Source organism: Triticum aestivum, chromosome 7A (genome assembly GCF_018294505.1).
Source record: "Triticum aestivum cultivar Chinese Spring chromosome 7A, IWGSC CS RefSeq v2.1, whole genome shotgun sequence".
NCBI classification, from domain to species: domain Eukaryota; kingdom Viridiplantae; phylum Streptophyta; class Magnoliopsida; order Poales; family Poaceae; genus Triticum; species Triticum aestivum.
The window spans coordinates 339,851,424-339,871,909 of NC_057812.1; positions in this window are offsets into that span (position 1 = coordinate 339,851,424).

Below are 20,486 nucleotides of genomic sequence, written 5' to 3' on the forward strand. Positions count from 1 at the left end.
TGACCAGAACAACATCTCCGCCGAGCTCCCTTCTTCGGCTCGGAAGAACTCCGCGGTGTTGGACACACTACATGGCAGATCTTCAAATGCCCCTGGAGAACTCCGAATCCGGGTTAGTAGGAGATATTTCTTCTTCACATGCTTGCTTTGCATACTAAATGCCTTACCCGCTCCGATCTTCTTGGCCTCCTGGATCTCCTGGAGGGCACCCTGGGCTTCAACCCGGGCCGCTTCCGTGCTTTGGCGAGTCATCGAGAGTTCGGCCTCTCGAGCCGCAACATCTCCCTCCAAGGCCTCATACTTCTTGATAGCATCTTGGAGCTCTTGCTGGATCTTGTTCAGACTGGCCTTAAGCTTTTTACAAACAGCCTGCTCCTCGACAGCTTTTCCCTCGGCTTTGGCCAGGGCCTTTTTCAGGGCCTCGACCTCGGTCGTCGCCCCTACACATATCATGAAACTACGGTCAGTATATACCATTTATTATTTCCGAATACATAGCGAGTCACTACATACCTTGCTTGTCCTCCAGCTGCTTCCTCGCCTGGCCGAGCTCTTCTTCGGCCCGCTCCAGTTTCCGCCATAGTCCGGAGACTTCGGCAGTCTGAGAGGTCGTGGCCAACAGCGACGCCTGCTTATTCAAATCAAACACAGTTTGGTTAGCTTCCTTTGAAATTTAATTGATCCTCTGCCCGGCTTTTCTTTTCGAACACCAGACAGTGTCTCAGGGGCTACTATCTATATTGGGATTTTCTTGGTTAAATGCTACTTACCTCAAAACCTGTCAGCAAGCCGCTGTAGGCTTTGGTCAGTCCCCTCTTAATGGACTGAACCTTCCCAATCACCGTACCCACAAGGATACAGTGTTCTCCCACAATGGAAGCGCCTCATAGCGCTTCCAATAGATTATCCGGTGCCTCTGGTTGGACATGGTCGCCGGCGGGATGGGCACGCCTCCTTCTCTTGAAGGAGGCTACTTATCGGACTCCAGGGTCATATGGGTCTCCGGATCCGTGCTCAGAGGGGGGACGAATTGAGTGTGACCCCCATCGTCAGTCTCCATGGGGGCCTGCTCCCCCATGTGTCCGGCGACCGAGGTGTCGCCTTCCGGCGCCGCCTTGACGGCCCCCCGAACCTCTCGCTGGCCTAGAAAGATCTTTTTGGACAACACCTCATCGTCTCCCTTGGCCTTCGGAGAGTAAGCGGTCGGCGGTGTCTCGCTGGCCATCTCCTTTGAGTCCAACGAGCCTCATGATGAGGATCGCTGGGAGCTGTCGTGGGCCGGACTGCAATGAAATAATTAAACCATATAAAATACCATAAGGTGGAAAGGCCGGATAATTGGACGTGTACGAGTTCTTAGCACTCATGATGCGCCCAGGGGCTTACTTCGGGGGTGTCGCTCTGGACTGCTGTCGACATCCCATGCGGAGCTACCCACGAGTGGGCCTTTCCCCTTCTTGGGCGCCTCCGCCTCCAGAATTGTGGAGGCCGCCCTCTTCTTCCTCCCCCATCAGGGGGAGAATCACTTTCGTCCTCCTCCTCATCATCGTCGTCTTTGGCGGTGGAGGAGTGGGTCTTGTATTCGGACATCGCATCCAAAGCGCCCTTGCGGCGGGGCCACTCTGGACAACCTTGGACTTCCCCTTGTCCTTCTTCTCTGACTCCTTATAGGGCGCCAGCACGAGCATCTTCGCTAAACGCGGGATGACTGGTTCTTCAGGCAGCGGAGCCGGACACTCGATCCGCTTCGCCCTCTTCATCCACTCCTGAAGAATCAATGATAATAAAAGCTTAGATATCATCCTTGAAATAAGCAAGTAGGGGATGCATTAAAACTAACAAACCTCATTGGCGAGGTGGTTAATGTCGTGCCCGTGGTCCGAATCTATGGCCGGCGGTGTCTCGTTGCCCTTGAAGAGCAACTTCCAAGCATCTTCGTGAGTAGTTTCAAAGAGACTCTTCAGGGTATGGTGCTTCTTCGGATTGAACTCCCATAGAGGGCGGCTTCGTCTTTAGCATGGGAGAATCCGGTGAACTAGCATCACCTGGATTACATCGACAAGTGATATCTTTGTCCACCTTGCTTTGAACGCGCGTCTGCAGTGCTATCAACTCATCTGGTGAACACCAATTCGGGCTCTTCTCGACCCAAGAGGTGAGTCGCATGGGAGCGCCGAAGTTGAATTCGGTAGCTGCGGCCAAGGTGGCGCCGCGGGGTTCGGTGATGTAGAACCACTGTTTCTGCCATTCCTTTACAGTCTCCACAACAGTGCCTTTTGGCCAGGAGACATTGGTCGGCTTGCTTACCATGGCGCCTCCACACTCTGCATGCTAGCCATCCACTACCTTCGGCTTCACGTTTAATACCTTGAGCCACAGCCCGAAGTGGGGTTGGATGCGGAGGAAGGCCTCACACACAACGATGAACGCCGAGATGTTGAGGAAGGAGTTCGGAGATAGATCATGGAAGTCTAGCCCGTAATAGAACATCAGCCCGCGAACAAAGGGGTGGAGTGGAAACACTAGCCTGCGGAGGAAATGAGGGATGAATACCACCCTCTCACTGGGCTTCGGTATGGGGACGACTTGCCCTTGGGCTGGAAGACGTTGGGCTATTTACTTCGCCAGGTACCCGGCCGCCCAAAGCTCGGTAATGTCCTTCTCCTTGACGGAGGAGGCCACCCACTTTCCTTGACCTCCAGATTCGGACAAGGTTGAGTGCTTGCTCGAGTGGGAAAAATATGAGAACTTGGGCACTGGAGATCAAGAGTGGAAGGGCAGAGGAAGAGAGAAGGCGTGGGAGAAGAAGGGAGAATCCTTATCCCCTTATAAAGGCAGTGAATATCGAACGCCTCCCCACTCGCCCTAAAACTCGCCTATTCCCAAGGGCTGTGTAAATGACACAGTTGGGTTACCCATGCCCGTATTGATGAAAATCCTGCAATAAGGGGACACGATCTCTGATTTGACAAGACATGCCAATGGAAACTGCATCTCGAAGCATGGAACAGCGGACAAAAACGGTTTGATATGGTGACCGAATAGACATGATGTCATCATGCAAAAAGTTGTCAGCGGATGGGACTCATGAAATATTATATTCCCTGCAGTTGTGTGTGGTACTTGTGTTGCAGATCTGGACACCTTCGTTTTATCCAAAGACTATCTTGGAGTATTCGGGAAGTGGAACCCGCCTTGCAATGCCTAAGACACTCTGCGTGCCGGACACATCGTCATTGAAGCCTGGTTCAGGGGCTACTGAGGGAGTCCTGGACTAAGGGGTCCTCGGGTGTCCAATCTATTGGATATGGGCCAGACTGATGGGTCGTAAGGATGCAAAGACCGAAGACTCCACCCGTGTCCGGATTGGACTCCCCTTGGTGTGGAAGGCAAGCTTGGCGACCAACTATGAAGATTCCTTTCTCTGTAACCGACCTTGTGTAACCCTAGATCCCTCGTGTGTCTTTATAAAACAGAGGGCTAGGTCCGTAGATAGCCCCGAATAGTCATAGCCAGACTAGACTTTTAGGGTTTAGCCATTACGATCTTGTGGTAGATCAACTCTTTTAATACTCATATTCATCAAGATCAATCAAGCAGGAAGTAGGGTATTACCTCCACAGAGAGGCCCCGAACCTGGGTAAACATTGTGTCCCCCGTCTCCTGTTACCATCAATCCTAGACGCACAGTTTGGGACCCCCTACCCGAGATCCGCCGGTTTTGACACCGACAGCGTCCGCTCCGGCCGGGCATGAATGCGACACCGATTCTTTGGAGCGGCACTAACCTTTTCAGGCATGAAGCATGCACGGGCGATGGAGGTGCTTTGGGTGGGCTAGGCTGGTCAGGAGCGGGCGTGGCAGCGGTCCGCCTGTCCTGACTGGACGCCCGGAAGAGGATGCACTGACTCTCATGACTAAATCGTACACTACACACCTTCGCTCTGTAGGAGTAGGTCGATGTGTCGCTCTCTCTAACACACACATGCTGTTAAACACACACGCACACGCACACGCACACACAGGTTCGTAGAATAGGAATATCATGCGAGTTACTTAGGGAGCGTTTGGATCCTTAGCAAGAACTGTTTATGGCCTATCCGGGAAATGTTAGGCGTTTGGAACTAAGCAATGTAACCAAACACTTACTCTACCTTGTTATCTCCCCCAAAAACCCAATACATGGAGCGCAACTATGCATTGATCAGTCAAGAATTCAAAGTCGGCTTGCGTGCAAGTTAATACGTGGCCCTGCATGGTAGCTAAAACGACATCTATTAGTTGTTGGGATTAATTGTTGCATTTAGAGACAGAAATCAGGGCTTTGATTGGAGGAAGGACCGGTCAAGTTTCTCCTTCTCCTCCAATCTGCTTGCACCTTGGTCCCGCCGCACCTACTAATGTGACTGATTACACCTAGACGGATGGAGTAGTACAAGATATGGTGGCACACTGACTTAGGTCGAATACAAGTGCCCAAAATTGTGTGAATGTTATAATAAGGATTCACTTAAAATAGTACGTGAGCGAACAGAGGGATCAATTGGACAGTGTTCATGAGCAGTAGCAAGATGTGTGAGGTAAGATATACCGCTGGTACTTTTAATTTTTCTTATTAATTTGTTTGTTTCACCCTCTGACTGGTGGGACCCAACGTACTACGTGGAGAGAGAGGTAAGGTGACTAAGGCTGCATTATTTTTGTACTACCAAAACTGCTTTAAATCCCAAAAGACCTTACCAACAAAGCCACATGACACGATTATGATTTAAATCCCAATGACTCGCACACAAAAAAAACACGGCATGCTTGTCACACGAATGCATGAATGTATAATAGGTTATTTTTCTCTCGTTGAACACAACAGGAGGGTGTTCTAGCAGGTTAGCCTGGTCGCTCGTCAAACTTGAGGTCTCGTGTTGGATAACTACACTTGAGCATAATTTTGTTTTTGTTTGATTTCTTTCTTCCACCCAATGACAGGTAGGCCCTGCATGACAGAGAGAGTATGTGATCTGGGGCGGTGCCAGGAGGATTCTATGACTGGTCAAAATGGATGGATACAGAGTTGTACGATCTCGTAGTGACCGTATAATCACCTCATCACGTATATGCTGCAGCCTCGGCGCTTGTTTTCTAGGGTTTGCACTCTTCACACTTTCTCTCCAGTATATATATATACACGCTGGAGCCTCAGCGCTTATAGTTGCTCTCTTCACACTCTCTCACCCTCTCCAGATCCAAGCAGACTTCGTTGGCCTCTCTCTTTCTCCCCTCACTGCTGGTCAAAGAGCCGGCTTGATCCGTCAGCCGGTAAGGGAAGAAGGCTTAACGCTGTCACCGGCGGCGAGGGAGGGAATCCACCACTGGCGCAACTGTTCTCTTTCACCCAGCGGTGGCGTGGGAGGGCCTCCGATCCCTTCTTCCTCGCTGTCGTATGTAGTGTGGGCCGAACGGCCTCCAGTCTCCCACCGAACCACACCCCATGAACCTTACGGTATAATTTACTTATTCCACATGCATTGCTCTAGCTGCATGTGGGCTTTTTCCGCTTCTGCACTTGAATCTAGGTGTTGGATCAAACAGGAAAGTAGTGGGGAAAGTTGTATAGCATGAATCTAGGACGTGGTTCAAAGAGGAAAAGAATGGGGGAAAGTAGTGGGGAAAGTTGCATAGCATGAATCTAGGACGTGGTTCAAAAAGGAAAGGAAGGTGTGAAAGTAGTGGGGAAAGTTGTATAGCATGAATCTAAAACGTGGTTCAAAGAGGAAAGGAATGGTGGAACGTAGTGGGGAAAGTTGTATATCATGAATCTAGTACTAGTACAGACTGGCTATCCAGCACCTACGTTGGTCGAAAATGGAAAACAATGACAAATGCAGTACGTATGTCTGTAACGAACTAATCTTTTTGTTTTGGGGGACAAGGCTGTAGAGTTTGAGCATGACTAGATTTGTTCTGTTCACATAGGGAAAGGTGTCTAAAGATAACAAAACTGGGACCAGCAAAAATATGCTCCTTGGTTGTTTGTTCTTTGTTTCAACAGATTGTGCATCACCCCTTCATACATCGGTAGATGCACATGGTGCTGGTGCGTCCACTGTCCCGTGCAACTCTTTAGCTGTTGTTAATCTAATGCCCTGTTTGGTTAAAAAGTCCCTAGTCCCTACCTGCTTGGTTCCAGGGACTAAACATGGACTAGAGGTTATTAAATAGATGCTAAAAGACCATGTTACCCCTAGTAATGAACTAATAGAGACAAGGTGCGATGCGGGGCAGGGGAAACTATTGCAAAAAGTCCCAAAAAGACTCTCCCTCGGTGTCTTCTTTCTTTAGTCCCAAATGCCCACTTTTAGTCCCTACAAGTCCCTCCTGTTTGGTTTAGATGGGACCGACAAGGACTTTTTTTAGTCCCTACACCAAAAAGTCCCTGTAAACAAACACCCTCTAATAATTCCGCTGGAAAATTGATGCAATGACACAGTTAAATGTAAATTACATGTTTAATGAATTTTATTGTTAATATAATCTCTTTGTTAATATTAATCAATGCCACCGTTTGAGAAATGCTACTGTCTTGCTTTCTTTACCATTTAGATACGTTAGATGCTTCTTTTTGTTGGCTTCTGTGTCATCCACCGTTATTGACCACTAGTTGTTTCCTTTGCACCTCTGTGTAAACATGGTTATCTACTTCACCTTGTTGCTATTGTGACCTTTTGTTGCACTACACAAAACACTTTTCTTTTAAGAGTGTTTTGTGTAGTTCAACCAAAATGTCACACCAACAATGTTGCTTGATTGCTTGATCTTAGTGGAATTGCACAAGAGGAGATCTTACTTCCTATCCGTGTTGGCAAATTTGGTTCAAATCTTCTTCTTGTGAGTTGTTTGAATTCCGCATCATGTGTGGTCAGTACTAGCTTTCTTTCACATGATTGTACAATGTGCTTTCATATGTTGTGCTACTTGTAAGGTAATGTTGCTTGATTTTAGTGAACTCCACAAATGGAGACAAGACTTCCAATCTGTATGTGCACCGTAATATCCCTTTGAGGTAAGATAAGGATATTTCACAACTGTTGGCCTGTATTTTGCCACTTTCATCAGAAAATTATGTCGTTGTTTAGTGCTATACTTGTGCTCCCTAATTTACATTCCAAATCTTACATTGAAGGTGAAGTTTGTGTATTATTGAACCAAGTGATGAAGGGGAAGAACAAGCGGAAGAAAAACAAAAATCAACTCTCGTTGCTGTAATGAAGCACTGGAACTATGATGAAACAAGTAATGATATAGTTTTGCATCTTAATTTATTGCTATGGCTGGAACAAACAATTGTTTTGCCACTGATTTGATGCCACTCTTAATGTAATATGTAATTATCTCTACTTGTGCAAACATGGATCTTCTTTGAAGATACCATATAATTTAGTGAAACTGCACAAGAAGATGTTGGAAACATTAAACTAATCGAGGAGTATATAGTAAGCATGGCAACTACAGTAGATAACAACAAATGATTCCGGAGAAGTGCTTGATCTGTATGCTCTACACAATAAGCCTCCTGACAAAGGTTGGTACTCTCCCATGGATTTCATCCATATGACTGTGCCGATGACTTGAGTCACATAACCCAACAGCCAGGGGAATCAGCCAGGAAATTCTGGACTCGGTTCCTACCTAAAAAGAACCAAATCATCGACTGTCCAGATGCCGAGGCCTTAGCGGCATTTAAGCATAACATCCGCGACGAGTGCCTCGCCCGACACCTCGGCCAAGAAAAGCCGAAGTCCATGGCAGCCCTCACGACACTCATGACCCGCTTTTGTGCGGGCAAGGATAGCTGGCTGGCTCGCAGCAACAACACTTCAAGAAACCCTGGCAAATTAGATGCCAAAGATAGCAACGGCAGGCCACATCGCAACAGACACAAGCGCCGCAACAACAGCGACAACGCCGAAGACATGACAGTTAATGCCGGATTCAGCGGCTCTAAATCCGGTCAGCGGAAAAAGCCGTTCAAAAGAAGCAATCCGGGCCCGTCCAACTTGGACCGCATACACAATCATTCGTGTCAAATTTACGAAACCCCCGATAAACCAACCAACCACACCAACAGAGAATGCTGGGCGTTTAAACATGCCGGCAAGTTAAATGCCGAAAACAAGGAAAAGGGGCTGCATAGCGACGACGAGGAGGAGCCCCGGCCGCCGAACATAGGAGGACAGAAGAAATTTCCTCCCCAAGTGAAAATGGTAAACATGATATACGCAACCCATATTCCCAAGCGGGAACGGAAGCATGCACCGAGGGACGTCTATGCGATGGAGCCAGTCGCCCCAAAGTTCAACCCATGGTCTTCTTGTCCGATCACCTTCGATCGCAGGGACCACCCCACCGGTATCCATCATGGCGGTTTTGCCACATTGGTCCTTGACCCCATCATCGACGGATTTCACCTCACTTGAGTCCTTATGGACGGTGGCAGCATCCTAAACCTGCTCTATCAGGATACAGTACGTAAAATGGGCATAGACCCCTCGAGGACCAAACCCACCAAAACCACCTTTAAAGGTGTCATCCCAGGTGTAGAGGCTTGTTGCACGGGCTCAATCACCGGGCAACTTCCGAAGCGAGGAGTTAATCTTCGACATCGTCCCCTTCCGCAGTGGCTATCACGCACTACTCGGATGAACCACATTTGCCAGATTCAATGCGGTACCGCATTATGCATACCTCAAGCTCAAAATGCCTGGACCTCGCGGGGTTATAACAGTTAATGGAAACATAGAACGCTCGCTCCGCACGGAGGAGCACACTGCGGCCCTCGCAGTAGAAGCACAAAGCATCCATATGAGGCAAACCACCAATTCAACGAAAAAGACCTCGGACACCTTCAAGCGAGTCCGGAGTACCCTGCAAGAGGATCGCCATGCATGTTTAGAGCTCGCCTGGCAATTCGGCCTCCATCCCAGTCCCAGTCAAGAGGTGAAATTTGTGCCGTGCGTACATAATTATGCACTCAAGATACCATGGGCATAGGCGGAGGCACGACCATGGCACGGCCCACAATGCGGCTCAACCGCTTCAGGATCCATATACCTTTTACATTTTCTTCCTTTCGGACCCCTGTCCTCTGAAGGCCCTCTCCAATCGTGTGATTATCGGATCCGTCACGGGAAGGAAGCACCAAGGAAGCAAGAAGCTTTGACGTATAAGGGAATCCTCATGTGGTCTCTGATAACGATCAATATACCTATTTTGCATACCCACACGAAGCTTGACCCCGGATAGGACATGTCAAATAGTCCTATCTTTTACTTATTGCACTACATGTATGCATACGCTTTGACGTATCATTTAAATAACAATGCACAACATTAGCTCATTATTGCATTCCTTTATCTTTTTTCCAATCTTCTTACTTACGACAACTTGCACCTGTACATTCTGATACGACCAGTGCGCTAGGGGCTTCAGTTACCCCATAACACGACATGAAAAGTCTGAACACTTTCGACAGTGCGGCACCCTGAACTTATAGCATTATATGCATCAGCTCCGAATCATGTCTTGGGTCAATAGTTGGGTTTGCCCGGCTCCCATGTTTTGGTACCGTACGTTCCGCTATATCGTCTAAGGTAGCACTGGGAGAACTACTGCGATTGTGTCCCGGTTCTTCCGGACGAGCACCTCAGTAGAGAAAGCCGAAAACTGACTGTCATGATGCGGCGAGAGCTGGTCGCTGATCGAGAGGTCTCAAATCCACAAAGATTTTTTCCGCTTCAGGCGAGGAGTCGGCCTTGTCCGATTTAGGCGTACATAGCGCCCCAAGTTCTTCCTTCCGAATACTAGGGGCTTCGCCAAAATTTAAAATTGTAGACTTCTATGGCTAAGTGAGAGTGATAAAGCCTTATAGTCTGATTGCCTCATTCGTTGTGCTGAACACCTCCTTCGAAGGACCCAAAACTAGGATAAAGAGTGATCAGGTTTATCCCGAACACCTCAGTACTAGTTACATGGGGGCAGAAGCCGACGACTGGCCAACTCTCACATTTTATAATCGGCCGCACATAAGGTAATATTTTAAATTAACGAGCGTTACATAGTGCACATGAACTCGTTTCATATCACAGGATCAAAGAGTACATTCATTCAAATATCACATCCTTAGCACATTCATCTTCCACAGGGCGAGCACCCTTCAGGACACTGTCATAATACTTTTCGGGGTGGCGATGCTCCTTGCCCTCCGGTGGACCCTCCTTCACCAGCTTTTTGGCGTCCATCTTCGCCCAGTGCACTTCTACCCGGGCAAAAGCCCTGGGCGCACCGTCAATGCAGGCCGACCGCTTTATGACTTCAAGCCGGGGGCAGGCGTTTACAAGCCGCCTTACTAGGCCGAAATAGCTGTCGGGAAGGGGCTCGCCTTGTGAAGCTCGACCAACTACTTCAACTGGTCGCTCAAGGGCATCGGATGTTTGGTCATAGTATACTGAGACCAGAATAACTTCTCTGTCGAGTTCCCTTCCTCGGCCCGGTAGAACTCCGCGGCATCCGACACACTGCGGCGTAGATCGGCGAACGCTCCTGGAGAGCTCCGAATTCGGGTAAGTAAAAGGAAAGTTTCCTTCACATGCTTGCTTTGCATAAAGAATTCCTTACCCGCCGCTATCTTCCTGACCACCTCAATTTCCTGGAGGGCCTTTTGGGCTTCGGCCTTAGCATTTTGTGCATTCTTGAGGGTCTTTGCAAGCTCGGACCCTTGCGTCTTAGAGTCACGCTCCAAGGAGTCATACTTCTTGACAAACTCCTGCAGCTCTTGCCGAACCTCGCCGACTCGGGCCTCTTGCTTCTCGCGCTCGGCGTGCTCCTCGGCCGCTTCTCCTTCGGCCTTGGACAGCGCCTTCTTCAGGGTCGCCACCTCGGTCATGGCCCCTAGCAAAATTCATGACGATCCCGTGATCTAACAACCAGTTTCCTCTTTCTTTATCAATAAACAGATGAGGTATCACTTACCTTTGTTCTCTTCGAGCTGCCTCTTGGTAAGGCCGAGCTCTTTCTCGGACCGCTCAAGGTCCCGCTTCAGTGCGTAGACCTCTGTCGTGTGAGCAGCAGCAGCCAGCAGTGAAGCCTGCTTATTCACATAGACATATTCTGATTAGACTCGTGTGATTATTATTTGATCCTCTGTTCGGCCTTTCTTCCAAACACCAAATAGAGTATCAGGGGCTACTTTCTATGCTGTAACATTTTCTCACAATTTGATTACTTACCTCAAAGCCTGTTAGGAGGCTGGCAGAGGTTTCAGTCAGTCCGCGTTTGGCGGACTGAATCTTCTTGACCACCGCACTCATGATAGTGCGGTGCTCTTCATCAATGGAAGCGCCGCGAAGCGCTTCCAGCAAATTGTCTGATGCCCCTGGATGGGCAGAGGCCATCGGCACAGACTTGCTGCACCCGGCTTTAGAGCCCATGGGAGTCTTGCCCCTCGTGCACCCAGCGTCCGGAATGTCGCCTTGGGGCGCTTCCGGAACTGTCTCCCCTTGGTTCAGTACCCTCTGAGATAGCACCTCGACGTCATCAGTAGGGCGGGGGGAGGAGGCGGTCGGGAGTGAATCCCTGTTCATCTCCGACGGGCCCAAAGACTCATCCGAAGAGGATTCATCGATACGGGCTTTGGAGGGGCTGCATGATCATGTTTAGCATGATAAAAAGAAATAAAATAAAACATACCAAGAGCTATTATGGTATTCGGATACTTACAACTTCACCAGGGGCTTGTCCCTGGGAAACCACTCCTCGTCGCTAAAAGCGGTCGCCGTGGAGCAGTCCGGAAGGAGAGTCCTTCCCTTCTTGGACCCTTCGGCTTCCCCTGACAGGGTGACCTTCCTTTTCTTGTCTCCCCTGGCTGGGGGGAGAACTTTCCTCTTCCTCCTCCTCGTTTTCGTGGGAGGAGGGCGCCTCGGTGTTATCGGACAATGATTCCAATACGACCTTGCGCCGGAGACCGTTCCTGGTCCCCGTGGCCTTCTTCTTGGCCTTCTTCTCCAGCGCCTCATAGGGCGCCGAAACTAGCATCTCCGTTAAGAGAGAACTTGCTGGATCCTCGGGCAGTGGGGCCGAACAATCGATCCGCTCCGCTGTCGCGACCCATTCTTGTTAAATGGCGTGGAGGCTTAGATCCCCCACATGATTATACTAGGGAAAGAAACATCTTATGAGATATAAGAAGCTTACCGGATTGGCAGGGCACTTTGCACTGAGTATGCGATCCTCGGTAAGGGGAGGAGGTACCTCGGCGGACTTGAACAACACACTCCAGATGTCCTGGTGTGTCGTGTCGAAGAGCTCTCGCAGTGTCTGGTGGTTGACCGGGTCGAACTCGCACATATTGAATGCCCGTCTTTGACACGGGAGGATCCGGCGGAACAACATGACCTGGACCACGTTGACAAGCTTGATTTTTTTGCTTATCATGTTTTTAACACAGTTCTGGAGTCCGGTCAGCTCCACCGATGAACCCTAGGATAGGCCCTTCTCTTTCCAGGAGGTGAGCCGCGTGGGGATGCCGGATCGAAATTCAGGGGCCGCTACCCAGTTGGTGTCACGCAGCTCGGTGATATAGAACCACCCCGATTGCCACCCCTTCATTGTCTCCACATAGGAGCCTTTGAGCAGGTGACGTTGGGCATTTTTCCTACCATGGCTCCTTCGCACTCCACTTGTTGGCCGACCACCACCTTCGGTTTAACATTGAAGGTCTTTAGCCACAGACCGAAGTGGGGCTTGATGCGGAGGAAGGCCTCACACACGACGATAAATGCCGAGATGTTGCGGATGAAATTGAGGGCCAGATCATGGAAGTCCAGCCCGTAGTAGAACATGAGCCCACGAATAAATGGGTGGAGGGGAAATCCCATCCCGTGGACGAAATTGGTAAGGAATACAACCCTTTCGTGGGATTCGGGGGTAGGGACGATCTGCCCCTCGTCTCGGAGCCGGTGCGCGATGTCTGCGGCCAGGTATCTGGCTTGCCGGAGCTTCATAATGTTCTCCTCCATAACGGAGGAGACCATCCACTTGCCTCCCGCTCCGGACATGTTTGGAGTGGTTTTACGGAGAAAATGCGAACTTGGGCGCTGGAGTTCAAGTGTGCAAGAATGGATGGGCAGGGAAGAAGAAAGCGTGGGTGAAAAGGAGGAGTCCTTATCCCTTTATAAGGGTGGGAGAAGCTATGCGCCTCCCCACCTGCCTGGTAAGCTCGCTTATTCCCCAATCATCATAATTGATGGCGCGGTTGGGTTACCCACACCCGTATTGATGAGAATCCCGTGATAAGGGGACACGATCTCTGCTACGACAAGACGTGCCAAGACAACCGCCTCGCAATACGTGTAGTAGCTAGTTGAGAAAAAACGGTTCGAATAATGACCGGGCCATGGCGTGATGTCACGTTATGAAAAGTTGTCAGCAGATTAGATTTGTGGAAATATTATACTCTGTACGGTGGTATGTGGAATTTGTTTTGCAGAGCCGGACACAATCCTTGTGTTCAAACTGTTCTATGGAGTATTCGGAGAAGGAACCCTCCTTGCAATGCCGAAGATAATCTGCGCGCCGGACTCTTCATTATTGAAGCCTGGTTGAGGGCCTACTGAGTGAGTCCTTGATTAGGGGGTCCTCGGAGGGCTGGACTATATACTTTGGTCAGACTGTTAGACTATGAAGATACAATATTGAACACTTCGTCCCGTGTCCAGGTGGGACTCTCCTTTGCGTGGAAGGCAAGCTTGGCAGTTCGGATATGTAGATCTCCTCCCTTGTAACCGACTCTGTGTAACCCTAGCCCCCTCCGGTGTCTATATAAACCGGAGGGTTTAGTCCATAGGACAACAACAATCATAATCTTAGGCTAGCTTCTAGGGTTTAGCCTCTATGATCTCGTGGTAGATCAACTCTTGTAATACTCATATCATCAAGATCAATCAAGCAAGACGTAGGGTATTAACTCCATTGAGAGGGCCCGAACCCCCGCCTCTTGTTACCATCTGTCGTAGATGAAAAGTTCGGGACCCCCTACCGGAGATCCACCGGTTTTGACACCGACAGCCGCAGCCGTTGCCACCTGCATGAGGTACAGCCAGTGCTCGAGGCAGCCCTCGCGGGCGGAGTGGTACGAGTCGAGCAACACCTCCTCCTCTGCCCGCTTCGTGGCGATCTGCTCCTCCGCCTGCAGGTGCTCCCGGAGGAGATGGTGGTTGTAGGCGGCGTCGGCCTGTGCCTCCTGGAACTTCTCATCACGCTTCTGCCTCACCGTGCCCATGTATTGGGCACAGGCCTCGCCGATGGTCATGGTGCAATGCGCCAGCGAGGATGGCGTGGAGGAGGGGGTTGGTGCCGGATCGTCGACTAGCGTGTTCTCCATTGGCTTGTCGTCATCCTCCGGCTGCCTGCCGCCCAGGCAGTAGGTAGCAATGGCTGCCATCTCCTTGTGGTCCGTCGTCTGCCCATCCCGAAGAGCGCTCGACCGCGAGGACGGCATGGTGGGCAGTAGTGGTGTGGACAGGAGAAAGAGAATGGAGGCGGACAACTGCGGCTATGGTCGGCGAAGCAGTTTATATAGCAATGGTGGGCGGCAGAGGGATGGACGTGTGGCGCCGGAGTAGCTGCCTCAGCAACCGCATATCATTAATGTGGACGACAGACAGATGGATGGACGTCACTTGTGTCATTTGAAGGCGGAGCAATCGCCTGCATGTTTCAGGGCGGCGCTGAGGGAGGCGGTCTGGGTGGGCCAGGGCAGTCAGACTCGTGCTTGGCAGCGGGTCGGTCCAACAGCCGGACATGCTGGCTCGCCAGCGGGATCACCGAGCTGAGCGACGACAATCAGACGATGGACGTAGCTTCTGACCAGGAGTCGGCGCCACTGTCTAAGACGGTTCATGCTGTGTTCACCATAGAGCAAGTGCGGCCTGATAACCCACAACTATTGATTTGACACAAGGGGAGCCAAAGAATATTCTCAGGTATTAGCAGCTGAGTTGTTAATTCAACCACACCTGGAAACCTAATATCTGCAGCAAAGTGTTTATTAGCAAAGTAATATGATAATAGTGGTAACGGTAGCAAAAGTAATATTTTCGGTTTTATAGAGATTGTAACAGTAGCAATGGAAAAGTAAATGAGCGAAGAACAATATATGAATAGCTCATAGGCAATGGATCAGTGATGGATAATTATGTTGGATTTGATCAATCATGCAACAGTTATAACATAGGGTGACACGGAACTAGCTCCAGTTCGTCAATGTAATGTAGGCACGTATTCCGAATATAGTAATACGTGATTATGGAAAAGAACTTGCATGACATCTTTTGTCCTACCCTCCCGTGGCAGCGGGGTCCTATTGGAAACTAAGGGATATTAAGGCCTCCTTTTAATAGAGTACCGGACCAAAGCATTAACACATAGTGAATACATGAACTCCTCAAACTATGGTCATCACCGGTAAGTATCCCGATTATTGTCACTTCGGGGTTAACGGATAATAACACATAATAGGTGACTATAGACTTGCAAGATAGGATCAATAACTCACATATATTCACGAAAACATAATAGGTTAAGATCTGAAATCATGGCACTCGGGCCCAAGTGGCAAGCATTAAGCATAGCAAAGTCATAGCAACATCAATCTCAGAACATAGTGGATACTAGGGATCAAACCCTAACAAAACTAACCCGATTACATGATAAATCTCATCCAACCCATCACCGTCCAACAAGCTTACGATGGAATTACTCACGCACGGCAGTGAGCATAATGAAATTGGTGATGGATGAAGGTTGATGATGACGATGGCGATGGATTCCCCTCTCCGGAGCCCCGAACGGACTCCAGATCAGCCCTCCCAAGAGAGTTTAGGGCTTGGCGGCGGCTCTATATCGTAAAACGCAATGAATCCTTCTCTCTGATTTTTTTGTCCCCAAACATGAATATATGGAGTTGGAGTTGAGGTCGGTGGAGCGTCAGGGGGCCCACGAGGCAGGGGGTAGGCGTGCCCCCCACCCTCATGGACAGGGTGTGGGCCCCCTGACTTGGATTCTTCTTCCAGTATTTTTTATATATTCCAAAAATAATCTCCATTGATTTTCAGGTCATTCCGAGAAATTTTATTTCTGCACAAAAATAACACCATGGCAATTCTGCTGAAAGCAACATCAGTCCGGGTGAGTTCCATTCAATTCATGCAAGTTAGAGTCCGAAACAAGGGCAAAAGTGTTTGGAAAAGTAGATATGACGGAGACGTATCACGGCCACACTCCGACGCCCTAATGGCAGAAGAGCTATCAGTGCAGGAGGACCTGTGCTGCAACCTCCATCTCGTCAACGAGCACCTGTGAACAAGTGAACGGCAATGCCATTACGGACATGTGGCCCTATGATCCTGGCTTCCTGAATGAGCAGCGGGCACTGTATCAGACCATCCGTAGGGCCCGTGAGGCCCTCTCCGCCGTCCTTCGAGTTGTTGCGCTCGCCGTGGCACCGCCGTCTCACGTTGTCAACATGGTCAACAGACATGAGGAATGAGGAGAGGACATTACTTGGAGAGGATGGTAGTGGGGACCCACTAGGGCCATAGCCGTAGGTACGCAAGTACCTCCTTATTATATACTACAATTGTAATTTTTTTGCTTCCTCCTGGTTTCCGGACATCATGGTCCCACACCATTGTCAACCTATGTAGTTAATAAATGAGATAATTGTGCAAGGAGCACCGACAGCTGGGACCAAGCAGCTTGAGCAGTATTTGTGTTTTTGAGGTGTGAGCACTGCAGAGTTTTTCTTGAGCGATGTTTTCGTTTTTTTGAGACAAGAGCGATGTTTTCGTTGTTGTTCAGAGGAGAGGAGGTAATTAACTGGGCAGGCTGTGGCTCGTCTAGCCCAGGCCAGATATTAAATTTTTTCAAGCTGAACATGGCTAGCCCAGCTATACTTTTTTTGAGGAATACCCAGGCAAGGTCAACTTGTTATTCTCCGCCCCACTTGGCAGCGAATCTTTCCTAGGAGGGATGCATTAGGCTTAACAAGAAAATGGGCTTTAAGAAATAATAAATGGAATGTGATTATAAAAACTGGGCTATAACTAAAAAAAGCACCGGACACATAATTAGTTTATAAAATATTATTTTTGGATTTGGAAATTTTAGTTTCATTAATTGTTGCGCGCGCAATGTTTCGTTGAATTTTGATGTAAGAAAATTTTATATTGAAAATGTATTTAATGTGACTAGAAATTTCAGGATAAAACTATTTCGGATCCCATCAAAATGTGGGAAATTTTATTGAATTCTGTTTTGAATGGTTGGTTGAAATTATTAATTGTTGTCCTAGCTCAAAAATGGGTTGTACTTTTAACAAACTGTAAATGGGATGTAGTAAATTCCATTAGAATTCAAAAATGGGTTGTACATTCTTACAAATCTCAAATGGGATATAAGTTCTCTACCACACACTTGTGGGCCTACTAAGTTGACGTGTCCCCTAAAAAAAAAGTTGACGCGTATGCAAGACTTTTATCAACTTATAGGCAACACACGGTTCTAGCAATAGTGGCCCTTGGATGTCCATCCAACGGATGTCATGCTTCTTCTTCAATCTTGGATATTCTAGCTTCACCCGCCCAAAAAATGATTCCTCTCCCTGACATCTAGGGCGCACCATTTCGGAGGCTGAATAGTGGGCCTACTAAGTACGCGTACCAAGGGCTTTGTCAACTTAGTCAATATAAACGATTCTAGCAGCAGTGACCGTACGATGTCCATCCAACGACCGTCGTGCTTCTTCAACCTCTGGTCTTCTTGCTCTAGCCGCCCAAAGCAGCGTCGGTCGTGTCGCCTACTCCTGCCTCCCATGGTTGGCTGTGCTGCCGTCGAGGCCTCACAACCCCCTACTGCTCCCACCGCTGGCCAGGCCCTCCGGCGACGACAGCCTCCCACCGCAGCTGAACAAGTGAACCCTCGTACTCCTCTCCGCATGGGCATCCACTGTCGTGCCTTCCCCGGCTCCATGTCATTCCCTTCCTAGGCCTCGCCATCGTCCACTTCCTTGGTGCTCTCGCCGCGGCGTGGTCAACATGGTCAACGAATGACTTCCATCGGAAGAGTACTGTACGTGGAGAAGCTGACAGCTGGTTCCACGGCCGCAGCCAGCAAGTGCCTCCTTATTACACGGAAAATAATGATTCCTCCACGTGACAGCAAGGACCCACCGGATGGGCCACCGTATTTGATGAAAAAATGTTCCCCCCTGACTGTTGGGACCCACCAGCTACATCTTCGCACGCAAGGAAGTGCTCGACAGTCGGGACCCACCCGATCGAAGCGTACATAGCATTGCCATTCTGGTCGCGAACGTGTATGTACATACGATCGAATTGTCTGCAGGCTACAGCGATGAACCGTGGCTGTGTAAGGAAGGGCAAGTGTCGTAGTAGAGGTTCACATGAAGCATGTACCCGTACGTACAACGGCCAGGGTGCAAGAAAGTAAATACGGCCACGTACGTACATACGGGCAGGGTCTCGAATGCCTACTCGCACATCCGTATGGCCAGGGCTGGTGTACATGGTTGTGGGTTGGTCGGAACGGAGAAGCTGCATCATCATCATGTTCATGCGGAGGCAACGGAATGCGTCGTGTTCATCGGGAGGCAACGGAACACATGTTGTTCATCGGGAGCCAACTGGCTTGGATAGAACAACCAATGGGAACGAGGCCCGGCGTACCGCAGAATGCAGGAAACGGCCTTGTGTTTGACTAGCCACAGTAGAAACGGGATCCTGTTCATCGGGAGGGGTTTAGCGTACCGCAAAACAGAGGAAACTGACCTCTTACGGTCGAAACGATTGTCCTGTTCATCGGGAGGGGTGTGGTGTACCGCAAAATAGGACTCCATGGGATACTGTTCATCTCCACCATCGACCTCCTCCAGCCTCCACGTGCTACTGTTCATCCACTGTCGACCTCCTCCAGCCTCCACCTGTGACTGTCAATCCATGGGCTCCTGTTCATCCAGCCTCCACCGGCTACTGTTCAACCAGCCCTCTCCACGGGGTCCTGTTCAACCACTGATACGTCCATTTTGCATCATGCTTTTATATCGATATTTATTGCATTATTACACATTATGTCACAATACTTATGCCTTTTATCTCTAATTTTACAACGTTTACATGAAGAGGGAGAATGCCGGCAGCTGGAATTCTGGGCTGGAAATGGAGCAAATATTAGGGACCCATTCTGCACAACTCCGAAAGTCCTGAAACTCCACAGAAGTGAGTTTCGGAATATATTAAAAATATTGGGCGAAGAAAGCACAAGATGGGAGCCAGCCACCGTCCACGAGGATGGGGGGCGCGCCCTACCCCGTGAGCGCGCCCCCCTGCCTTGTAGGCCACCTAGCAGGCCCCCGATGCCCATCTTCTGGTATAAGGTGTCTTTTTCCAAAGAAAAAATCAAAAGGAAGCTTTCGGGGTGAAGCGCCACCCTCTTGAGGCGGAACCTTGGCGGAACCAATGTAGGGCTCCGGTGGAGCTGTTCTGCCGGGGAAACATCCCTCCGGGAGGGGGAAATCATCACCATCGTCATCACTATCAATCCTCTCATTGGGAGGGGGTCGATCTCCATAAACATCTTCACTAGCACCATCTCCTCTCAAACCATAGTTCATCTCTTGTATCCGATCTTTGTCTCAAAACCTTAGATTGGTACCTGTGGGTTGCTAGTAGTGTTGATTACTCCTTGTAGTTGATGCTAGTTGGTTTATTCGGTGCAAGATTATAAGTTCAGATCCTTTATGGATATTAATACACCTCTAATTATGAACATGAATATAATTTGTGAGTAGTTACGTTTGTTCCTGAGGACATGGGAGAAGTCTTGCTATAAGTAGTCATGTGAATTTGGTATTCGTTCTATATCTTGATCAGATGTAAGTTGTCTTTCCTCTAGTTGTTTTATGTGAACTTAGACTACATGACACTTCACCATTGTTTGGGCCTAGGGGAAGGCATTGGGAAGTAATAAGTAGATGATGGGTTTCTAGAGTGACAGAATCTTAAACCCTAGTTTATGCGTTGCTTCGTAAGGGGCTGATTTGGATCCATATGTTTCATGCTATGGTTAGGTTTACATTAATTCTTCTTTCATAGTTGTGGATGCTTGCGAATGGGGTTAATAATAAGTGGGATGATTTTCCAAGGAAGGGCAGTACCCAAGCACCGGTCCACCCACATATCAAATTATCAAATTAACGAACATGAATCACATGAGCATGATGAAAACCAGCTTGACGATAATTCCCATGTGTCCTCGGGAGCGCTTTCCTTTATATAAGAGTTTGTCCAGGCTTGTCCTTTGCTACAAAAAGGATTGGGCCACCTTGCTGCACTTTGTTTACTTTTATTACTTGTTACCCG